We start from the raw sequence: 17,722 nt of genomic DNA, 5'->3' as shown, positions 1-17,722 counted from the left end.
CCTGGTGGAGATGCCAAGTGTCAACTGTCCAGAAGGTGATCATCTGCCCCCATGGTCTCCCAGAAGATGATCAAAACGTTCCAAGATAGACAAGAGCACCAAATTCTTGCTGGTGATGCTGAGGGAGAATGGAGCTTCATTGTCTGGCCTGACTGCCAACCCCCAAGAGCTCAGCAACTGACTCTAAACCTAGAGACAGCCTTCTGCTCCATGTTCAAAGGAGAAGTTCTCTTCAGCCTCATGCAGAAGAAAACTGAGCTGCCAGTCACTGACAAATTGCTGTCTACAGTCATTTGTTCTGCCAGCTGCTGATCTCTCTGTAGGAACATGAAGAAAATGTTTCATGCCTGTTTCTTCTTCATCCTTGTTGCTATCCACAATGTCTCTTAGGAAGAGGGGAAGATGAGCTGGAAGGACCGTTTGCCTTCATACTCAGTCTGGATACCAGGGTACCAGTTATAAGTAGGAAGTGCTGCTAACAGGGCCAGTCCTTGAGCTGCACGACTGCATGGTCAAGCTATCGGCTCATATTCAGCAGTGCCCCTGTCAGAACTAGGCATCCAACAGCCTGCTGGAGGAGGAGGAGGTACCTACTGCAGTTGAGGCCACTCTCTGAACATCCCTGTACATCTTCATCTTCTTGTACAATAAAACTCTTGGCCAAGAGGGCTGGTTCTCCAGCTGGGCTCTGTGCGACCATTGGGACCGTGGTGCCAGGAGGTATACAGGGCACCTAGAGGATTCCAGAAGGAAACCCAAGATTCCAGGAAACATTCCAGGGACTCTGGACATCCATTCCCCATGTTGCCCAGCCACATTTCACTTCCAGTTTGTCAGTTAGAATTTTCATTCTCCCACGGGTGATTTTTGTCATCACAATAAAAATCTAAGTTTCCCCAATCTAGATCCACAATAACAACAACAACAATGACAACAACAAAAGACATGACCTAGGATTGACAAGAGCATGGGAATGTGAGCACCCTCACATAGCATTGATGGGAAAGTAAATCAAAATATCTTTTCATGAAAAGTAGTGGAAATTTGACAGTATCTATTGGTACTTAAAGTGTATATACTCTATTATCCAATAAGTCCAAATCTAGGAATATATCCTATGAAATATAGTGATCCTTATTTTTCATGAATTCTACATTTGTAAATTTGCTTACTCACTGCCATGAATTTGTAACCCTCAAATCATTACTCGTGGCATTTCATGGTCATCCATGGATGTAGAGGGGTAAAAACTTTGAGTTAAGAATTCATTGTCCCTATACTTATAGATGTGAAAAAAATCCATATTTATATAGTTCTTTCAGCAGATGTGTTGGAAATAACAGCATGAGCATTTGGAATTTACCTGGGAAGCAAACAGAAAAAGAAATTGCCCTTGCAGAGCTTATATTCTAGTAGAAGAAAGATCACTGCAGCACAGTTTGAGAAAACAGAAATATTAGAAAAAAACTCAATGTCCAATAAGAGGTGAGTGAGAGCCCAGAACCCCAGTAATCCCCCTCGTAGGTACATGTCAAGAGAAATGAGGTGTGTATCCAAAAAAGGACACATGCAAGAGAGTTCTTAGCAGCTTTATTTGTAATCAAAGGCTGGTCAAATTATGATACATATATACAAGGGAACATGCTACAGACATTGAAAATGATGTGGTTTAAATTTACAGACATAGAGCAAGTCCAGAAGTATTGAGGACTAAAAAAGTCAGTTTCAAAATACCATGTACCTTAGGCCCAAGTTTGTGAAAATGTGTAGTTATATTGACGTTCATACACACATGCTCGTGCACTTGCACATACACGCTCACACATTTGTAGAGAGCTATTTGGAAGATTTTTATAAGGGCTTTCTCTTGGTAATGGGATTTCAGAAAATGTGTACTTTGTTATCTTTCTGTCTTGTTTCAATTTTTTTTAATGTTGAATATGAGAATACAATAGTAGTGCCATTTACTATTGCAAATCTGCAGTGGCCATGCTTTCAAGGATTTATATGCTTTACCAGCTCACCTTTTCTATGTATCTCTCAGAGGATCATGCATTTGTCTATATTTGTTTTTCAGGGAGTCCTGACTTGCCTGGTCTTTTCGCTGATGGTAGAGAGCAGGAACTCACACATGTCCAGGAACTTTCTACAAATGTCACCTCTCACCCCTTCCACTGAAACCCTAGAAGGTGAAGTTCCCAATAAGCCATGGTCTCTTTCCCGAGCCACCACCCTAGGTAGCAAAATTAGACATCTGTCACAGCCAATTCCCCATGCTCCCCACTCCCCTACCAAAGGAACAATTCAACTTTGGGTGGTTTGTTTTTGTTTTTGTTTTTAATATTGGAAAATAGATATAAGAGAGATTGTGTTCTCCAGTTGCCTAGTCAGCAAACCCAAGCCCTGGTTGTGAATAGTTGTGTTGGGGGGAGGTGTGACACTTCACTCTGCCTTTCAGTCCCAGATAAGAGAGAATGGCTTCTGATATGCCTGTGACAATCCAGGGGAAGAGGGGGATGGAAGTGGTCCCAGAGCTGTTTGAGATGATCTTTTTAGCTGTCTCATTAAAGACCCTTTGTTCTTGTGTGTGTGTGTGTGTGTGTGTGTGTGTGTGTGTTTAGTACTATTCAATTCAACACTTTTCCAATTATTAAAAGGGAGTTTTGTTGAAAAAAATAGGTCATGACTCACAGCATAAATCCATGCTCAAAACAGCTAGTAAACAAATGGACAGAATACTCATATCCATTTGGGCTGACTGTATCTTAAAATGTCTGCTTAGTTATTTAGTCAGGATTGACATGTCAGGGGTGCCTGGGTGGCTCAATCCATTAAGTATCTGCCTCTGGAACTCAGCTCAGGTCTTGATCTCAGGATCATGAGTTCAGGCCCCACATTGGACTCCACCCCGGGTGTGGAGCCTACTTAAAAAAAAAAAAAAAAAAAAAAAAAAGAATAAAGATTGACATGTCATATGCCAGCCTCTTATCCAAGGTCCACATTCTGAGACATGTGCTATTTTTGAACCCAAGGTAGAGGCCCTGAGGGAGCACACATTGTCTGTGGGGCATTGAGATTTACAACTGTAAGGTTTCCATACCCCACTTGCTTTGTCTCAGGCAAATGCCCTCTCTAGCTTCACCAGTCCCCAGTGTGGGGTGCAGAGCTTATCATCAGTCTTGATGCTGAACTTCAAGGGATTCTTGAGCCCTGGTTCTCAAACTTAGTTACATGCTGTAATCACCAGGGACATTTTAAGAAGTAATAGAGCCTACATCTCTCCTCAAGATAATCTGACTAAATTGGTCTGGGAGCAGTCTAGATATTTGGATTTTTTTGAAACTTCGCAGTTGACTATAGTATACAGCCATGACAGGGCACCTGGGTGGCTCAATGGGTTAACTATCTGCCTTTGGCTCAGGTCATGATTCTAGGGTCCTGGGATGGAGTCCTGTGTTGTCAGGCTCCCTGCTCAGCAAGGAGTCTGCTTCTCCCTCTCCCTCTCCCCTTCCCCCAGCTTGTGCTCTCTCTCTTTCTAATAAATTTTAAAATCTTAAAAAAAAAAAAAATGCAGCCAAGTCTGAGAACCACTGTCCCAGAAGGCATCTTGTGGGACCAGATTGTATGCAGGGGGTCACATTGGCTTCTCAGAGGTACATCTCTCCCAATCTAATGATAATCCCTTATTCAGAGAGACTACAGAAGTAATGAAAGAAGCAGCTTCTCATTACCATGCTGTTTATACAGAGACAGACAGACAGCCTGCCTGTCATGGAACAGAACAGCAGCGGCTAAAGAGCTCCTTGCCCTCTATCGGTAATCCCAAGGATGCACCTGACAGGGAATAATATGACATTATGCCTTATTCCCAACGACTGAAACAAAAATGCCTTAGGGTGCTGTGGCGCTCATCCATGACTTGTAAAAAATAGCAGTTGTCTCCAATTATGGTGCAAAATAATCAGAAAGCATGTCTTCCGCGATATGCTCCCTATGCTTTGTGCATTGTTTTAAACACAGTCCTTTATTTCTCACAATTGCTGCCTCTTAATATAGTGAAGATGCATTGAGCACCAAGATGCAGGGTGCCACGCAAGCTGAGAAGCATTCCCACATGGAAAAGGAAGATTTTGCTTTCATCACATCAGTGAAGATCACCACCCTTCACCTCCTGCTGCCTCTTCAATTTGGCCTTCCAAGCAACCAAAAGACCCTCAAGACAGTAGCTATATGCTTTAATTAACAGCTACCACCTTATATCTGAAGCTGTGCTTGCCACAATGTCGAAGACTCATCTACAGATTTCGAGTGTAGTCACCAGTCTAAGGCAGGGAGCCATTCTGTTTCTTGTTCAAAAGCAGTTTCCTGAGGGCAAGGAAAGTGAGACTTTTACTCTCCACTCCCCCCCCCTCAGTTGGCCCATCCCTCATCAATTCAAGCTGAAGCAACAATTAGCTCGGCTACAGTTTAATCTCATTTCAAACACTCCACCCAATACGTCATTAATCCTCAGTGTTGCCTAAATCAGCAATAAGGTACAAAGGTTTTCTCAAACTGGCAGTTTTAGACCAGATACCATCATAAACCCAGAGGCTTACATGTAGTTCAAGGGTTATGAAGGAGAGAAAAACAAATCTCAAATGGACCTTCTTTGAACGCAGGGGTTCCAGTAGAAACAAAGGTGATTTTAATGTGGTTTTGGCTTCAAGAAGAAACCCTTGAACACATCCCACTTTTTCTGGTTGCTGATCCCTTGTCGCCTTTTACCTTTTTCTCCCACGTCGTCCTTCACTAGGAAACAGTAAGTGCTTGAAGTTCTTGAATTGTATTCTTAAAATATCCTCTCAGGTGCAGTTCACTTTGCCTGTAAGTCTCTCTGAAGATCATTGATTAGAATTAGAACTTTTCCTCAGAATTGATGGAGAAATGCCATTTGGCCCTCCAAGGTCATGAAGGACTCCGTTTAGAAGAACAACACATAATACTAAAACCTCAAGCAGAATTTCCCTGATCCTCATAGCCTCCTTATGTTTTTAAAACCGCTCTTGCTGCTTCCTGTTGAACAGCTTCAGAGACTGAGCCTCTTGGCTCTATGTCCACCATCATTTGGTCAAGCAAGGCGAATGTACATTTCTGGCCCAATTCCCTTTCCTTTGACTTCTCTGCTGGCTTCCGGCAGGAATAGGGAAGGGGCTGTTTTTAGGGGAAAGCCTACCAAGGTTGCTCACAACCAGATCTAAAGAGTTAAAGGATCTGACCCACAAAGGGCAGCAGCTATTTCCAGAATATGAGGCAAGGGGGGAGAGTAGGGAGTGAGAGATAAAAGATGCTACAGATCCTTTGTTTTGATCAGTTAAGGAAACACTAGCTGCCAACCCTAAGAACAGACAAGGACTGATCCTGCCTGACCACTTCCTTGTGGTCTGGCTCCCACATCCAGCTCAGGAATTTATTTTTCCCCCCACAACAGCCTGATAAACACTGTATCCTATCTACATGAGTTGGAAGAAACTGGATTCTGAGCTTTTCAAAGTCACATTCAAGGTTAATGTCTTAATCCTCCAGAAGTTGAATGTGTGTTGGAGATCCCCATCCATCAGAAAGAGTGAGGGCCTGGGGCACCTGGGTGACTCAGTGGTTGAGCATCCAATTCTTGATTTTGATTCAGGTATTGATTTCAGGGTCATGAGTTCAATCCCTACGTTCGGTTCCATGTTGGGTGTGGAGCCTATGAAAGAAAGAAAGAAAGAAAGAAAGAAAGAAAGAAAGAAAGAAAGAAAGAAAGAAAGAAAAAGAAAAAAACAAAAAGAGAAAGAAAGAAAAAAGAGGGAAGGAAGGGAAGGAAAGAAAGAAAGAAATATTGGGGGCCTAAGGGGATGGGCTAGATTTCCAACTTTTTCCATAAAATGATTTCAAGGCACAAATCCAAGATTCTCTGCCCCCACACTCAACACCTTGCTGCCTGGCTGGCATATCACATATCGGTCTTCCATGGTTCTAAATGATTATCACTATTTCCATCCCCCTGAAAGGAGGTGAAGGCTGGGGACCAGTGTTTTACAGGGCAGTGTTTTGGGCAATTGTGCTGTGGATGGCCCTGAGCTAGATACAGTGCATCACCATTGTGTTCAGGAAGCTTGGCTGATAATCTTCGGGCTGTCAGTCAAGGCATGGGTTGCCAACCAAGAATGCCTGGAACCGTCACCTGGCTTCTTAGGGTTAACCCAAAATGCAGAACTATATAGAAGGTTAGGCCTGGGGCCATCCTTGAGCATAAGTAGCCTGCCTTCACATGGATCGTTGAGTAAACAAGCCCAGAGCGATTAAGTTACTGGGTGGACCAGTTTCAAAAGCTGTTGACAGTGCCAGGCCACGACCCCAGATTTCCTGACCTCTGGACCAGAGAGCTGTATCACCCTTAGTTTTAATAAGACTCAGATCGGCACTAATGCACAATATGCCTGTGTCTGCCTAAAGTGTTCTTGCTCCCTGGATGCCCCCTTACTTTTTTTCATCTATTTTTTACTTTTCTTTAAAATGCAGCTCCTTAAGTCTTCTCTGGCATCAAGTATGAGATAGGCGACCCTCCACATGGCCCACTGTACGCCCTACATGCACAACACCAGTAACATTGCACTGGAACCCCCCCACTAACTAGTAAATTCCTTGAGGGTGAAGATTATGACCATTTTGATTTGTACAAAAACAATGCCCGACACAACGTCTGACGCACGTTGGTGGCTCGTTCCTGTCTGGTGAATGACAATATGAGCAACATTATCATCAGTGCATGACACCCCCAGCCACGTGGTGGTAAGCTTCACTTTACGGGCTCTCTGGAATTCTACAGTCCACAAAGATGGCAATGACAATAAGCTATTTAAAAGACAAATAAAAACACATGAGTGTGTCAAGCAAAGGTCCTGGTGTTGTAAAAGCCCATTTTCCAGGTGAGGACAGGGAAGGAGAAATTCATGGAGGAGCTGAGATCATGGATATATAAAACTTAGTAGCCAGATCTGAATTTCAAGTGCCTCATAACGAACTCATGCTCTTGTCGCTAAATTTGCTGCCTTGTCACTGAGACAAGAAAGGCTTTCTCAGTAGGGTCTTCCTCCTCTGTCCCTTTAGGCAGAGAGAAGAGTGTGGGTTTCCCCGGTCCTGTCCCCACCATCTCCCATTATCTCATCTGGCCAAGGTTAAAGCATAACCAAACAGCTAAGACTTATTAGGTTCTTATCACTGGAAACATCAGCTTTGGAGGCAGAAATGGGCCCAAAGACTTCTTGGATGTGAGACATGTGAGACCTGTGAGTCATGGTGTACCTATTACAATTATGTCAGGATGGATGGAAAGGAAGAATGGCTTGCCTTCCTGGCTTGGAGCAGAGGAAACCGTTGGCTTCCTGCAGCCTTCCACCTCTTCACTGGTAAGCAGAGATTAATTCAGTCAGGCTCCTGGAAAAGAAATGTTCAGTCCTAGATTAGGACTGAAGTGTGTCATAAGAATACAGGCTCTTGCTGTTAGTAACAAGCATTCATCACCATTGATACATTATATAGTGGTTAATACTAATAGCAGCTATTATTATCCATTACTAGTATCTATTTCTACATCAGATTTAGGGTGGAGATGGAGAATAAGGCTCAGAAAGAACTGTGGTGAGAGGCTCTGAGGATGGAGGACACCCTCTGCTTGTTCTCGTCAATTCTGCAGCCTGGAGGCCTAAAGCCTGGGAGGCCACTAAGTGCCAAGCCCCCTGCTGGCCACAAGCTACAGTGATGTGGCTGAACTTCCCTTGAAGATCCATTCCAGAGCAGCGCTGGGGCCCCTGCAATGCGGAAGGGACATCACTTATAAAGCTCACTCCACTTAGTATAGCCAGAGCCTGAAATGAACACAGTGGGGTGCTCCTAGAGCCTCTAAAACTGCAAATGTTGATGGAAAGCGTGCACCTGCCTGGACACAGTGAGTACTTTCTTGGAGAGTCAGGATGGCTATAAGAAGCATCTCCTTTTTGACCAAACATTTCCAAATGGTTGGGTTTTTTTAATTACTAACTTCTTTCTAAAGTTACTATCCTAAAAAATACTGTGTTCTCTAACAAAATCAAACTGGGAACTCCAAGTTGTGGCCACAGAGGGAGAATGCCCAGATGGGAACAAATATGAATGAACCACACAGTGAGGACCAGGCCCTCCTTTCCAATGTACTTCTGGTGCTGTCTCACCTTGAACCCACCTTGCCATCATCAGAGTAGCCTCAAGGCACTCTGATCCCTCTGTGTCAGTCTGACCTAATTGTAAAAACTCTGTTCTCAAGGACTCCCTAATTAAATTAAAAAGGGTATAATCAATACCACAAAAAAAAAAAAAAAAAAAATCACACAGGAAAAAAATGTGTAGGTTAAAAAAAAAAAAAAAAGCACAAACTGTAAAATGAACTGGTTTCTGTTCCCCTGGCTGGTGGACTTTATCCGAGTTCCCCAGCTTAGGTTTCTGCACATCCCCAGCTCCAAAGAGTCCTGCCCACACCAGGGCAGCCATAATAGAGCAGAGGGTTCAGGATTTGGGCTCAGAAGGGAAATCGCTCATGTTCAGATCCCCACTCTACTGCTTACTGGTTCTGTGGCTTTGGACAAATTCCTTGACTTCTCTCTGCCCCAGCTTTCCTGCTGCCTTAATAGGATGCCCTTCATGGTGTTATTGTGGAGAATATCTGAGATAATACTCGATAACCACTTAGGATGGAACCTGGCACACAGTTAATGTTTGCCAAATGGTGGCTGTTATCTATACCTGGGGACATTGATCTCAGTTGAGGTTCTGAAGGGTGTGTGCGCTCCTCAGGTGACTGACAATACAGAAGATTCTACTTTTTAAGTGCATCCCCACCCCCAACGCCGTCCCCCACTATCCCAACCCATCCATCTACAGGAGGTAGGTTTCTCTCTGTTTTAATAAAAATACTATAGCCACAGAACAAATGCACCATTCCAAACTAGGCTTATAGAGCTATGCGAAGAGGATTGTTCTCCCATAGATTTCTATGCCTTTTGTCCTTTTTTGATAGGGATTTACCCAACTGCTCATTAGTGGTTTCCTTAATCCCTTGCAGGAAAATGGGTTCCTCTTGAACTTTGCCACATAGCATGTTTCCCAACTCGTGGACTGAAAAGAATGTGGAAATCTTCACTAGTCAGTGATGGGTAGCCAGAGATATCTAGCAACCACACACCTGAGAACTGAGAATTAGGAAGTGAGCCTCCACATATCTGTCTTGGAGCCTACAAAACTGATGTCACAAAATCCTGAGCTCTAGATGAACCTACTGCCCCCTACAGGCAAAGGGAAGACTGGAAAAGACAAGGCTTTTATTAGTCTTTTCCTTAAAATAAAAAGGTCTGACATCCACAAAGGAGAGGACTCCCACCAAACCAAACCACACCAAACAAAATATGGGGTTCCTGGCTGGCTCAGCCAGTAGAGCATGCAACTAGCTGGATGTCAGGGTTGGGAGTTTGTGCCCACGCTGGGCATGGAGCCTACTTAAAAATAAATTTAAAAATAAATGTAAACAAAACAAAACTCTGGTGTTTTTTTTTTCCTGGTGCCATAAAATCTTTATGTACTCAGGAAACAATTTTTGACAATTTATTTATGTCACAGGATAGGATTGTGGGTCATGTGTGATGTTTCCCCCCATTTTCCCAGAATTGTGAATAAGGGTCATCACTGAAAACAAAAGTCACCCAGGAGCACAGAGTCAGAAAACTCACAGAATGAAGCCATTTTGCTTTTCTTCCTTCTGCTTCCACAACCCCAAACCCAAGAGCAGGGGAACATAAGAGAATCGCCTGGGATGGTGGAGGCTGGCTGGCAAGCATTCTTTGTGCTGCCAGCCTGCCTGTGTGCCACCAGGACTAGGGAAGTAGCAGGGCGACAGGCAGTGTGGCGGGGGCTGTCAAGCATCCACACTCACCATCCTGTACCACACCCCACTTTCCCGGCTCCTGAGAGGTAAGAGGCACATCCGTGCCCAAATACCCAAGGGATGGCATGTAAGCTCTATGGCTACAGCCTTGTCTGACACTACCACAGCATGAGCAAGGGCTGCGCCCAGGTCTGACCAATGCTGCCACGAGCCAGGGGTCTGTTAGACAAAGTGGCTGGATTTCCAGAGGGACCACTCACACCTTGGAGGGCTACCTTGAGGCACCCCCTGTCAGCAGGGAGCATTGGAGCTCACAGAGAAGAGTGAGAGCAAAGGCCTACAATCCCCCCCCACCCCTCATTCCACTCCTAGCTCTTAGACCCCCAAGTCTAGTCTTTGGGGGTTGGCTGAGAAGGAGAAATGATGTGAATCAGAAATGAGAAAGTTTTAGATGAGTAAAACTGAACTTTAAGACTAAGATGGGCCGTTTTACAAATGAAAGTAAAAAGCTATAGTGTTAGATGAGGGACTTAATTCAGCACACTCATTTGAAATTATGGAGAAAACATGTCATGATTCAGACTCTTCCATATACCAGGTACTCACACCATTCTTCCTCCATCCCCAGTCACTGACAAGATAGAAAGTAATTTCTAATAAAATTACAGCTTCAAAAAGAGACCTGCTGCCTGAGGAAAATAGCACCAGGAACATAATGTGTAGCTCAGAGCTTCCAGCACCATATGACATTCACTGCCCAATAGTAGAAAAAAAAAATAAGCTATCGTTCACTAAGAGAAATAAATAAACATTTCCTGGGCCCCAAGTTCTCAGAATTTATCATCAGATTTTGCTTATTGTAAGGAACTTTCCCTACAGCCATTTTTTTATACAGGAAATGCAAAGACATTTCCCATGTGATTTTGGTGCAGGGCCCAGTAAACAGCAGTCCTGAGAACAATGGTGAAGAAACAAGTCCTTCCCGGGATCCTCCAGCTCCGGCTGAATACAACACACCTGTGGCTTGTTTCTGGCTCAACAGGTATTATCCTCTCCTCACAAAGGAGCTCTTAAGCTCCAAACAAGCTTTCTCTCACTAATCTCCAAAGCATTTCTGTGGCAGGAGCACAGGAGACCAAGGCTCCTGCTATTTTAAAAACCATTTAACAAGGGGACTTGGGTTCATTGTGCCCGTGTCTCCTTACTTGCACCACCACAAATCTTAAGGGAACAAAATCACTAAAGCAAAACTAAAAACTCACAACAGTGAGCATGAAACTAAGAGACAAGGGGCACAGCACAAACTAATGTGGAAATGCTATGGCGTATCCCCTTGCTGTCTCCCGTCAGCCATGGCCAGACAGGGAATGGGGGGGGGGGGGCACCTGAAGCAAGAAACATCTTCCTCCACTTACGATGAGGCTACCTACTTAGAAACCCACTGTAAATTGAAAACCTCCTACAGCGAAGTGCACTTAGTACCCCCGACCCTCCAAACATCCTAGCTTAGCCCTGCTGGCCTTCAGTGCGCGCAGAACACTTACATTAGCTTATCATTGGGCAAAACCATCTCACCCGAAGCCTACTTGATAATGAAGTGTTGACTCTCTCCTATAATTTGGTGAATACTCAACCGAAGTGACAAACAGAATGGCCTAGACTGTCAGTGTCCCACCTGGTTGTTTACCCTTGGGATCACGTGGCTGACTGGGAGCAGACGCTGCCACTGCTCAGCAACACCAGAGAGGATCTCACTGCATACCGCCAGCCCAGAAGAAGATCCAAGTTCAAAACCCAAAGTTTCTACTGAATGTGTATCACTTTCACAACATCATAAAATAGAAAAATCATCAGTTGTGAGTCAGGGACCGTCTGTAGTAGCACATGCTGGCACTGTTTTTGTGGATGGTTACCATGGGAACCTGCCTCTCTGCTCAAATGCTGAGAGTCTATCAGGATCACATCCTTATGTTCCACAGGCCCAGAAGTAAAGTGTAGGAAGGAGGTTGGATGAGGGGGAGGGGTCAGCACTGATGAAGGATGTGAAGCAAATAGACTGTTGGAGGATCAGGACACATTTGCCTGCTCTGTTGGAGGTCTCAAGAAAGAGGCAGAAGACAGATGGGCCTTAGATGTAGGTCCTACTCTATATCCTGCAACAAATTCATTCATTCACTCATTTATACGCTTGCTCCTTCTTACATTAAATTTTATGGAGCACCAACCATACTCCAGGTACTCTACAGGATGCTGGAAATTTAAAGACCAAGAATATACAGTCCCCACCCTGAGGGAGCTCATAGTCCACATGGCAGACACACACACACACACACACACACACACACACACACACTCAATTAGCCATAACATGGTGTTAGTATGAAAATGTAAAATACCACGGAATCAAAACACTGAGAGCAATTATTTCTTGGGGTTGGTGTGAGGAGCTGGTAAGGGAAAGGTGTATTGAGAGGTTAATATTTGAGTGGGGTCGGGATCCCTGGGTGGCTCAGCAGTTTAGCCCCTGCCTTTGGCCCAGGGTGTGATCTTGGAGTCCCAGGGATCGAGTCCCACATCAGGCTCCCTGCGTGGAGCCTGCTTCTCCCTCTGCCTGTGTCTCTGCCTCTCTCTCTCTCTTCTCTCTCTCTCTCATGAATAAATAAAAATCTTTAAAAAATATTTGAGTGGGGTCTTGAGTGAGAAGTTTGTTAAATACACTGAAAGGGGGGAATGTCCAGGCACAAGTGAGGTACTGAAAGACTATCAACAATGACAGCGCTCACAGCATGCCCAGCTTCCATTCTATGTGCATTAGGGGCATTCTCTCATTTACTCCTCACAATGACTCTGTAGACTAAGTACTGCTATGCCATTTTACAGGTAAAGTAACTGAGGCACAGAGAGGTCAAATGCATTTGCCCACGATCACACTGGTATTAACATTGGGTGGCAGAGCCATGTCTCTGGCTCCCAAGCCCATCCTCCTAACCTTGGCATTATTAAGCTCATCCCACTGGTTTTGAAAGGCCAGATCACAGGACACATGGGGAAGGGGGAGAAATAAGACATGTGACTGTCTGGAAGCAGACCCTGAAACATGGGTGCCAGTGCAAGTAGTTTATTTAGGAGGTGCAGGGGGCACTGGTAGAAAGTGGGAATTGAGGTGGGGAAGGAAGGCAGCAAATGGGGAACACATTCACTGAGGCAGCTGCAATAGTGAGCAACTGGAGCTTACCCCTTGGAGCAGCTTTGGAAGTCGGTACAACACACACCTCTGTCACCTCGTGAGAAAGGTAAGGGGTGTTGGGATATTCACACACCAACTCCATCGGTTTGTAGTTGAGGTTGCTCTTGGCGAATGTTAATTTCCTGGCACCAGAACAGAGTTTGTGTGATTGGGGAAGGGGAGTCGGGCACAGAGGTGCACATGGGAATTGCTGGGGCATGTTGGCCATCAGGTGCTTGCATATGAACAGGGATGGGCAGGGTCTGCTATAAAATCAACCTTGCATCAGCATAGAAAGAGAGTGGAAGCTGAATTGAGAGGTCCAGTTTCTCCTAAGAGAACTTTCACCTCAAGTTTCTTTTGGTTTACCCTCACCAGGACATAGACATGCTTTTCTTTCCCCAACAGGGATTGTGTTCTTAGTTGTGGGAAACTGGTATTTTAGACTCTTGAACTGTATTACTTGGGTAAACGCCAGAAAACTTCACTACACAGTGTGGGTAGCTTCTATAGAAGATTATGTCATTCAAAGCTAAAAGCTGGAAACTCTATCAAACAACATTTATATCAGAGCTTGAGTAGGTAGAAAAGAAGGAAGAGGAGGAAGGGGAAGAGGCGGAGGGGAGAGGAAAAAAAAAAAAACTTCTGCTAAAACTAGCAAGCCTCAAACCCAGCTCTTGTATCTCACTGTTTGCACGAAACTTAGAATAGCACACACAGTTTCCAAACCAAGGGAACCAGGAACTAACATGAGACCCCACCCCACCCCAGCTAACCTTGAAGCATTTATCTACCATGCAACATCCCTCTGGATGGTATCCCCCTCACCTTCCCACCCCCTCCCCCAAGGTCTGATCTACCCAAGTTTTTGTTTTCCATTACAACTACAGTCTATGAAGGTAGGTGCTTATCCTTCAATTTGAACAGATAAAAACGAATAAATCCCAAACTTGTAACACCCCTGTGTCTGCTCCAGCAGGGGGTCGAAGGACACAAACCCACAAAGTCTGTTCTGTCGTGCAAAAACCATGGGGTTTTGTTTCAGAGCATGTCCTAGGGCTACATCAGAGACTGATGCCATGGCTATGGGGCTAGATCACTCAATTTAAATGATGTACTGAGTACCTCAGAATACATGATACCGTTACAATTTTCAAACGTTAGGAAATTTTTGCAAGTAGAACTCTCGTATCCAACTTATCAATGGCAGAAAACAGGTGACAAGCCTGCTGAGCGGGGACAAGTGGGCACTTCAGAGTCATACAGAGGGAGAACTGTATCTTAACACACTTACTTCCTTTGGCAAATGACAATTTCCTCTGATAGTCTCATAAAAAATTTTCAAAAAAATAGCCAACATCAAAACAAACATAGTGGATTCATTTAATAAGTCGGTATCAAATTTAAACGTGTTGAAACATAGACCATGTGAAATCATGTGTAGACCACAGTGCGAGGATACCGTCGCCTACCTTTGACACGCTCAAGTCACTTTCCAGACGTTGCTTCATTTACTCTTTCATCCTCAGGAGAGAGGACAATTCTGGCAAGTTAGGAGTATTTCCTGCCCTTGGGTGGGATGGGATGGGAAAGTATGGCTGATGTTGGAAATTTTGAAAAGCACAGCAGGATTATCAAAACACCAAGAATCACCCCCAAAAGGTAAAAGCAAGAACAAAGACACCGGTGTCATTTAAGGACAGACAGAGCCTTTTACAGAGCAGAGTATCAAAGAAAGCTCATTAGGCCTGGCAAGGCTCATTAAAGAGAGCTTCAGACAGGGCACTGACTCACAGGAGGCAGCTCAAGTGTGGTCCAGGGTGGCATGTCCTCCCTGAGGCTGCAACCGCCAACAAGATGGTGATGGAAGGTGGGGGAGTGATCTGTCAGTGTCTTCAAGGGCCTCTGGGGCAGAGCCATGGTGCTCTGCCAGCTGTGCAACGGAGACTGTGGTTCAGCTCCGTAGCCAGGGCTCGGTTACTGCACAAGACGACCTGTATAAACAGGCAGGTAAAGACCATCATCTCCTGGATGAGTAAGGGCTCTACCACTCATATTTATTTATAGTTTAGTTCTACCAATTAGCAAATAATGAAAGAAGTAGAGGCGATGATATCAGAAGAGTGTGTAAAAATCAAACTTCCTGGGTGTAAATTCAGGCTATGTCACTAGGATCACTACCATCTTGGGCAAGTAACCACTCTGAGCCTGTTTCCTCATCTGTGCAATCTGGATTTTACAAGAATCTTGTGAGTATTAAATAAGATGGCAGATGTAAAGAATTTAGTATAATACCTCCCAGTAAATGGGAACTATTATCTTGATAGTAATAAGTTACACCAAGGTAAGAGCAAAACTGATGTGGAAAATTATAATCTATGTATGAGGGATGTGGTAGGGGGACGTAGTGATGATAGGTGATGGTTATTATATCAGCCCAAGGTAGGCAAATATGGTTACTTTGGACATGAAACTAAGCTCTGAGTTTCCTAGAATCTAAGGGAAAAGGGAATCATTAAGGCCAAATTATTCTTGTTATGTTATTGAAAAAAAATTTCAGACATAATTCATTCTCAGTAAATTTGTGTGAAATGCAGGAGTAACACTAACCCAGCCTGCTTCTCTTCCTTCACTTCTCCTGAGAGAACTACTACTTCAATTATGAAGCTTTCCAGAGTGTCACTGCCTCAAGCCCTGCTTCTAGGGGACCTGATCTAAGTTACCCCTGTGACTAGGGCCCCAGATTTACTCTAGAGCCATCTCACCAATTCTGGGTAAGCCTTGATCATTTTTGCCACAATTTCTTGGTGATCACTCCTCTTGAGTAGATATTAGATGAGTACGTGTAGAAAGGCTTAGCATCATTATTTATTTATGGTCATGCAGGTCCAATGGGAGATCTGAATTTTAAAATTTTATTTTCTCAGGAAAAATTGAATTTGCCTCATGTGTGTCTTCAGTAAACTCCAAAGAGGTGGGAATATGCTCATCTACTTTCCCTTAATTTACTGTGTGTATTCACATAAAGAATAGCTTTGCTATCTAAATTTTAAGGACTACAGTTATATGGCAGATTTGGTGGTAGAAGCAGAGGTAAAACTTTTCTAAGAATGATTGTGGAGAGGGACGCCTGGGTGGCTCAGCGGTTGAGCATCTGGGCGTGATCTTGGGATCCGGGATCCAGCCCCGCATGGGCCTCCCTGCAAGATCCTGCTTCTCCCTCTGCCTCTGTCTCTGCCTCTCTCTCTCTGAGTCTCTCATGAATAAATAAATAAATAAATAAATAAATAAATAAATAAATAAATCTTTAAAAAAGGAATGATTGTGGAGAGATGTATTTCTAATTGCCTCCCTGCTCTCCCTCCATTTGTAATGACCGCCACAACCACTATGTGTGTCCTGTGATGACTGCAAAGAAGGTTCTTGTTTGAGAAATAACAAAGCTCTAACCAGCTAAAGAAGAAACTGAGTTACTTTCAGAAGAAGACTAGGTAACACCACCAGAGATACTGTCATTACACTAAGAACTAAGGATTTCATGGGGCTCTCAAAGGAGATTGATCTTTTAGAATTTGAAAAATTAATCACTCATTGGAGAGATTTTGCTCACTAAGTGATTTTTGAGTGGAAAGGAAAATTTTATGGTCCCAAAATGTGTGTGTGACTTCATATTCACCCCTTCTTTATTCTCACATCTTTACTGAAGGTTCTTAGACATCGCTAGCAGGAATAAAAACTAGTAGAATCATATGGAAAATAATCTGGAAAATTCTATCAAAATTACATAATTTGAAATGTATATTGACACCAGAAATTTTGATTTTAAGAATGTATCCTGTAGGTAACTTAATATTTGCATGTGGGTATTCTCTGCAAGATTGATTCTAATAGAAAAAGACAGGAAATGACCCAAATGCTCATCAGTGAGAAACTAGTTAAATATATCTACATAAAGAAATGGAGCTTCAATAAAAGGATAAAAAGCCCTCAATGAATTGACACGGATAGATTTTAAAGACTGTTAAATTTTTAAAAAGCAAGGTATAGAACAGTATGTAGACCCAGCTACCATTTGCATGGGAGAAAAAAGGAGGGGTGCCTGGCTGGCTCAGTCAGTAGAGCATGTGATTCTTGACCTTGGGGTCATGAGTTTAAGCCCCATATGGGGTTCAAGCCCCATGTTGGGTATAGAGCTTGCTTAAAATAAACAAATAAATATGTAAGAAAGAAAAGGAACAAGAAATGTCTCTCTTATTTGCATGCACATGCATCAAAAATCTTTGGAAATAAGAAACTAATAACAATCATTTCCTTATTTCAGGTTAGGAAGAAAATTGGGCAGATGGGCACAGTGGTGGAAGAAAGACTTACCTGCAATGCCTTTTATATATTTGTTTTTTGAACTATATTTAATGTACCTCCATGTCAAGACAAATAAATAAATGTAATTTAAGATAATCTTTTAAAATGCTTATTATGTGCAGAGAACTTTGATCACCACACAGCTCTGCTTTCTAGGAGTTTCTAACCCAACTGATGAGATAGAGGCAAACCGTAATCAC

The 17,722-nt window shown here is 43.5% G+C and overlaps 2 long non-coding RNA genes across 3 annotated transcripts in view; one reads left to right on the top strand and one right to left on the bottom strand.

Moving 5' to 3' along the window:
* Nucleotides 1-17,722, bottom strand: part of LOC111091971 — a 51,131-nt gene that overhangs the window by 8,637 nt on the left and 24,772 nt on the right. The window contains exons 2-3 of one of the 2 annotated variants that reach the window (XR_005376930.1): nucleotides 14,955-15,154; nucleotides 7,369-7,458 (exon numbers count right to left, since the gene is read on the bottom strand). The exons of the other annotated variant lie outside the window; for it this stretch is intronic. This is a non-coding gene — a long non-coding RNA (uncharacterized LOC111091971). Of the gene's footprint in view, nucleotides 1-7,368; nucleotides 7,459-14,954; nucleotides 15,155-17,722 lie in introns of those variants that run through there. 2 annotated transcript variants of the gene reach the window in all.
* Nucleotides 1,336-8,291, top strand: LOC119865364. Its single transcript, XR_005376932.1, has 3 exons — nucleotides 1,336-1,485; nucleotides 2,078-2,189; nucleotides 7,621-8,291. It is a non-coding gene; the product is annotated as an uncharacterized LOC119865364 (long non-coding RNA).

Source organism: Canis lupus, chromosome 23, assembly GCF_011100685.1.
Source record: "Canis lupus familiaris isolate Mischka breed German Shepherd chromosome 23, alternate assembly UU_Cfam_GSD_1.0, whole genome shotgun sequence".
Taxonomy (NCBI): Eukaryota; Metazoa; Chordata; class Mammalia; order Carnivora; family Canidae; genus Canis; species Canis lupus.
The sequence above is the reverse complement of the archived record's forward strand: the minus strand, read 5'-3'. Positions and strand labels throughout refer to the sequence as shown.